This window comes from Atta colombica, unplaced genomic scaffold, assembly GCF_001594045.1.
Source record: "Atta colombica isolate Treedump-2 unplaced genomic scaffold, Acol1.0 scaffold120, whole genome shotgun sequence".
In the NCBI taxonomy this organism is placed as follows: domain Eukaryota; kingdom Metazoa; phylum Arthropoda; class Insecta; order Hymenoptera; family Formicidae; genus Atta; species Atta colombica.
In genome coordinates this window covers 495,977-503,176 of record NW_017259207.1, presented here as the reverse complement: position 1 = coordinate 503,176, position 7,200 = coordinate 495,977, and the positions used below count along the sequence as shown (strand labels likewise).

Sequence of the window (7,200 nt, the reverse complement as noted above, 5' to 3'; positions counted from 1 at the left end):
TCTCTCTCTCTCTCTCTCTCTCTCTCTCTCTCTCTCTCTCTCTCTCTCTCTCTCTCTCGGTTTTTGAAAACAGACCTGGCAATTAGTTGAGCTTAACATGCGATTTTCGCCAACTTCGTCGCAGCTCGCGAGGTGAAAATTAAATCCACGCGAATGAGAGAATCGCATGTCGCCTTGAAGCCACAGTACCGCCAAATTGCAATTAAATGTTCGCACGTAGAACTCGACCTGCAGAGTCATCGACAATTATAACTAATTTAAAGTCGCGTTAATCCAGTCTGATTTAAATTCAAGCGGTTGCCGACTCGCAGAATCGCATGCAGTTAGTCGTTCGCCAATATTGCTACGAAATGTTCGCCGTATCCTAAAGCCTGTTTTGTTCGTGGCAAGCAGAGATTATTAATTTATAGCGTGCCGTGTACGTAACTCGGCTATAAATCAAACAGCAGCAGTGCCGCGCCTAATAGCAATTAATCGATTTTACGAAGATTTCACACCTACGTTTAAACGCGAATGTGTGGCGCGTTTGCGACTTTCGAGTGTCCTGGTATGTCAATTTGTGCGAATTTTGTGAATTTTCTGTCGCAACATGTACGATAAAATTTATGTTGCAGAAAAGGGAAATACGTGCTATATAATACATGACACGAGAGAAAAAAAAGACTAAATAAGACTATTAAACATGTTACTGTAATAACAAAAATTACAGAAATTAATTATCTGCCGCCGTGTTACATCGTGCGGAACAACCCCATGAACGAAAGTCGACTAACGTGGACATAGCCGGAATTATCTAGCAGTTTCGATCTTCCGTGAACCATGAATTTAACGAATATAAATTTGATCTTTCCGATCGCGCAGTTAAAGCTTTCACGCGCGACGCTTCTGCCGGGTGATCGTTAATAACGGGGATTAATCTAAAATCGCAATTAAGATCTGACCGTAAAAAATCACCTCTCGGTTCAATTAACGGTAGAAACGGCTCTTTAACGACCCGAGGAAAATCGAGGCGAACTTGGGCAATTAATTTCCTTCGGTTGCCCGCCGTGCTTCACGTGCCGCCGAAAATTTACCACGACACGATCGGTTTCCTTCCCTTTTCATCCCCCACCCCGAAATACCTTCGATTAATCCCGCGAAAATCCCTTTCCGAGCGACTCGGTATCGTATCGAATAAACTTCGACATAGCGCGCGAAACTTTGCCCGAAGTCGGAGAATCTCTATCGAGCATATCGACTCTCAACCGCATCCGCGGTAGCATAAAGTGTTCGTTAGAAATAGACGAATGAGAGTGGTAAAAGAATTGTAGCTAAAACAAATTTTGATAAATTCCGATAACACGAAAAGAAGAAAGAATTTATTAAGAGGATTATTAAGAAGATTTTATTGAAATATCTAAAATTTAACTAGAAAGCTCCGAAGATAATTTTGTTGGACCATCAAAATAATTACATAGGAATCTCAAGCATGATAAGCGATGTTGCAAAAAGTTTTAATTCCAGCAAATTCAACGTCCTAAACATAATAATTTTATATAAACCAACAAAATTATTTTCAAATCTATATCTAATTACATTTTTAGACACGTCAGCAAAATTATCCTTTCCATATAAAAACAACTTTTCTATAGAAAAAAGATCTCTTTAGAAAAAGGAACATGTGTAATCAAAGAAATAAAAGATTTAAATATCAAAATTAAATATTGCTTGAAAATTAAAATGTTCTGTAAATAATGTAAACAACGCGATTGCATCGGTCAATTCCGCGTAAATTCTTTTATTATAAAAATTGTCTTCAATTCCAAATATTCTCATTATCAAAAATTACTTCCCTTTGTATGTGGTAAGCTTATTGCATTTAAAGTAGCTCTCAAAGGAGAACAGAGACTGAACGGAAGCTGCGTGGAGAATTTATTTACGGTACTTGAAGCACTCGCGCGCGCGCCAGCAGAATGTGCCTCTTAAGACACGAAGTGCATAGTCGAGAGTTAACACAAAAGAGGAAGACAAAGATGCACAATCGCGGTGTACGCGCAAAGTACTTAGTCCGATGAAAAGTTTTGAGACGCGTACGGTTATAAAGATATTTCTCAGGAACATATTCGAACGTTGAATATAGGTAACTATATACAACTTTCGGTGTGTTTAAACGAGAATTTTGATTTGTGTTAAATAAACGATGTGATTCAGTAGCGTGGTAATAGCGAGGTATACTGGTCGTAAACTCGCACAATATAGCGCGTGAATCCATTTAAGAGCCCGATATCGAACGCGACCCGAGGATGAAGCGTGACCTCGTACACACGTGCGCTATATGTTCTTAAATGCATTGAATCTCGATTAAATTGGAAGGAGGATTATGGGATTTTCGGTCTCGCGAATACTGATATTCATTTTCGAAGTGCCGCTCGTGCGTTTCTCTCTCCCTCTCACCTTTCCACCATTCCATGATGATAAATCCAAAGACATAGAACATGGACTGCGCTATTCACATCTAATAGCGAATTTAATTACTTAGTATTATGTATTGGATTAATGTATACTAAAAGTGAAATTAATGAAGTTAAATACATGAAGTTAAATATAAAACAGTATTTACATATGTAGATGTATTAATTTAATTTAAACGATTAAATACTCAATAATGACATTGTTTTGTTAAAACACATTACATTTAACAAAATATATATATCTATATATAATTTTATTGTCAAGGTGATTATCATTATTATGCCATTTAAATACTTTACATAAACTAATCTTTAATGTGCATTACTCTAGAATAGTATAAATGACCGAATTTAATATATCAAATATATCATGGTCAATAAAAATGAGAAAAGATAAAGACGGCCAAGACAGTCTCTCTCTTTTTCTAATTGTAATTAATTATTCTCTAAATCTGAATCAGTGGATAGTCATTAATTACCTATTGGCACTGATAATCAGTGAAATTCATTAAAAAAGAAAGAATGTGTTTGAGCATTAATAATTAAAGATACTGATATTTGCATGTTAATTCCAATACTATTATCCAATACTATTATCCAATATATTCATTGAATTTAAGTTATTAAAACATGGTTAGTTAGATTACATCATAAAAATTAGCTAGGTCAGGGATCTCATATTTAATTCACCGATTATCAGGCATGGCATACTTGGCACTGATATCAATGATTATCCACTAATTCAGATTTAGAGAGTAAATATAATAGAGACTGGCCATCTTTACGCTCTTTACGCTCTATTCCTTTCATTTTGTCGATCACTTTTACACATGGATAGCACGGTCTGTACTCTATAACTTTGGATAAATCCACGTTTTTTTCAAACGAGATTCGAGGATTGCTTGCGGAATCCGTTAAAATGCATTACGAATTAACGAAGTTGTTGCTTGCACGTGCTACATAGGGAATAAGTAAATAATACATCGCAGGAGATTAAACTCCTGTGAAATTTTCAGTTACAATGGAATTTGCAGCCGAACGGGCGCGGCGGGATACAGAAATCGAGCTCGTGGCCCCGACGCGATGTCACGTTGCGTCATGTCGGATGAAAGGATAATGTCGAAGATCGCTCGATATACATTACGCCTCCTCGGGTAGAAAGGAAATTTCTCGAGAGACCTTTGAAAATGCCATCATTCTCGTTAGCAAAGACAGTCTCGAGATGATCCCCAATTATTAAAACGCTTCCGTTATCTAGACGCGCTTACGGCAAACGAGATGGTAAGCCGCAAGAAAGGAGTTGTCACGAATCCGAAAAATCAGTGCAGCGTGGAAGTGCAGCGTGGAATAAAAATACCTTTGAAAAGGATCGAGATCTTAGTTGTTTTAATGTTATCCGCTCATCTTCTAGCGAGGCGGAGAGAAATCAAACGAGCATCCACCGAGCTAACGAGAAGACGTGTAAATGCGCACCATTTACCGTTGCAACGTAATGAAATCATTAATGTTATTAAATGGAATATTAATTTCATGCATAATGAGTGGAGATGCTAGTAAAACGCACTGTATTTACGATGCGCGCACGTGCAACATATCGCCGCACGTTACGAGCAATTTTTCATAATTAATGCCAATCTGTGATCGCGCGAGGTTTCCGAGGCATGGCGTAATAACGAGGAAAAATTATTACGCTGATGACCGAAACGCAACAATGGTTGGATAATTACGCGGAAACTTTTTCAAAGATATCAGATATTTTTATACGAAACAATTAATAATGCAATTAAAATCGGAATGCCACTGACGGGAGAATTTTGTAATTATATCATATAGAAGGCGCATAACATGAAATATCCCGTAGAACGTCGTTAATAATAATAGAAGCATGCGTAATCGCATTACGCTGTCCAATCAAATTATATATTTATATAGATTTTGTTTAATTTTATTAATAATGGAATTTTATTAACAATAATATCAAATGAAAATCAACTTGTACAAAGCAAAATAATAAGATTAGAAGAACGAATAAAAAAGAGAAGATAATAAATAATAATTTAATCAAATCATTGTAAAAAAATAATAGGATATATCAATCACGCAGTCTTCATCAACTAACGAAATCGGTAGAATATAAAAACTTCAATGTTAAATGTAAAAATATACATCGACAGAATAAAATTATCTAATAAATAGATAAAAATTAAAAATAAATTGTAGGAGCATCATAAAAACAATATCATTCTTGCATTTTGAAAATGTATGATTTTGAAGATGTATATCGAAATGGCTTCAAAATAATTATCAAGAATATAAATATTATATATTACGCATATTTTTTGACAACAAAATGAAAAAATTTTTTTATATTTTAAAAGCGATACAAAAAATTTAGCGATGACTTAAAATCTCAATAATTATTTCAATAAGAAATAGATATATTTTAAAAAAATAATTGAGATAAAGTGAGAAAATTTTCATTCAAACTATAAAATTGTATTCTTACATGTATTCTTGTAAATATTGAACTGTTTCATATGTATATAATATTCATTTTTATATAGAAAATATAAATTTCTAATTTTAGTCACTTTTTATAGAGATCTAATTATGTAAAGATAAACCCGATCCTTAACATTCAAATTTTTATATTCTATTGATTTCGTTAATTGATAAAAGCTCTGTGTAGTTAAAAAGTCCTATTATTTTTTAGTAACGATTTGATATTAAATTTTATTTTTATTTTTATTATATTAATACTTCTTGATTTCATTGCTCGTTTCTTGAGTGTCTAACCTTTTTTACTTTATTAACATATAATTTTATAAACGTAATTTTTTTTAAACAATAGATATATAACGTTGAAACTTTCAATATTAAAAAAAAACGATATCTTTGAACTCTTGTAGAAAAGTACTGAGCACTACTAATGCGCAGTATTTTGAGATATTACTGCACTACTGCACTACAACACTACTGCACACTTACTGTAATGTAATAGTATCAGTAATGCTATCAAAATACTACCGTGCAGTAGTACTTTTCTACAAAGGAAGAGATCATACAGCTTGCATCTTGAGTTGCCTCGTGTTTCGACCTCGACAGATCCCTTAAGATATCCAGTCTACCAACGTCAAAACGAAAAGGATAACCACTCGGTTATGTCCATTGGGACGAACGCGCGTACACATTCATGTACATAACGCATATATCGAATATATACAGCAGCCAAACCGAGACTCGCCTCCATCTATCACTGTCCTGTTAATTCAGACGAGCTGGCGGTATCCGGTAGCGGAAGGTTACTTACCATTGATCGCGTGCCGTCGACTTACATAGAGTCTTAGACTCGCAGCATAGACGAGATTTTCCATCCTTTCGTACAACGCTTTTTCAATTCATCACTTTTTCAATTCAACAACAGAACAGATTATAGACATCAATTTTGCAACATTATAACATAAAAATTTTGCTGTTAGATATTACACGAGGTCTATTAGTCTTTATATACAGCATTTTCCCAGCATTCCTCAAGGAAGATCTTATTTACTTAGAGAGGCTATTTCTAGTATAAAAGAAAGTCAAAAGATCTCGCTACAATTTTTCACACATAATACACTAGCGCGTCGCAGAATCCAAAGAATACGTGTGATGAGTATACTTTCGTTTGAACCTTCGGGCTGTCTCGAGAAACCTTCGGCACTTCCGGCACATCACAAATCGCGAAAGTGCATTCTAACTTGAGATGAGTCGAGGCATCCTGATTTATCGCGTCGCTAGATTCTCGCTGGAAATTTACGTTACACTTTCGGCGTCTTCGTCGTGAGAGAAGCAATTCGTACGGACGGAAGGAAATTTAAGTCTCGCGTGGTTGTTTCGAAATTTTAGATACGGAGGAGGAAGACTGATGGAGAAGTTGGAAAGCCAATGGCGAAATACGATTTTCATTTCCCTTTTTTTTTATAATTGATCAAATTGAATTTCCATTATTGTCCCTTTCTCATTATATATTTTTATATTGAATAACTGAATAAAAAGGCAATTGTCTTTCGCGTGTTGATTGGATTTTTGAACAAAAAATTTTAACTGCCAATTTTCGCATCAAATTTCTTTAATATCAATTTTTCGATTAAACAAGAATTCAGAATTTTAGAAGAAAGGATTGCAGAACGAACAACTTATGTACCGATTATTTTGAATTATTATTATTAAAATAAAAGCATTTTATCATCTATTTTGAATACCTTTGAATGATCGATTAATTTCGTTTTGTCACAATTATTTATTAAAATATTTTAACAGTTAGCATTATAATATTATTTATTAATTATTGTATTTTGTAATATCGGTTTGTAACAAGCACATTAACTTAATGATTTTGAAGGTATAACAAAAGTGATTTTATTTGAAATTAGAAATTCTTAAAAATTTTGTAAACTTTCTTTTGTTACTTTAAAAATTTTTTAAACTTTAAAAATGTTGAAATTTCTAAAAATTTTGGCATATTAGCGCAATAATATATTAAAAGTTATATTATTTTGTGATTTATGTTTTTTTTTAGGAATACATAACATAATGTCAGATGTTAAATTAAAGTTACGTTTTATACAATTTAATTAAAGTGTTAATTGATCATATTTATAAATAATAGTAAATAGTTTTGTTCAAAATTTGATATAATTTTTGCTGATTTATCAAAATTTGTGATATATTTAAAATTTTCAGATTCCAAAAAATATTTAAATTTTAA

General features: G+C 33.3%; 1 protein-coding gene across 1 annotated transcript in view; it reads left to right on the top strand.

Moving 5' to 3' along the window:
- Positions 1–7,200, top strand: part of LOC108694579 (dipeptidase 1) — a 108,228-nt gene that overhangs the window by 25,121 nt on the left and 75,907 nt on the right. The gene's annotated exons all lie outside the window — the stretch shown is intronic.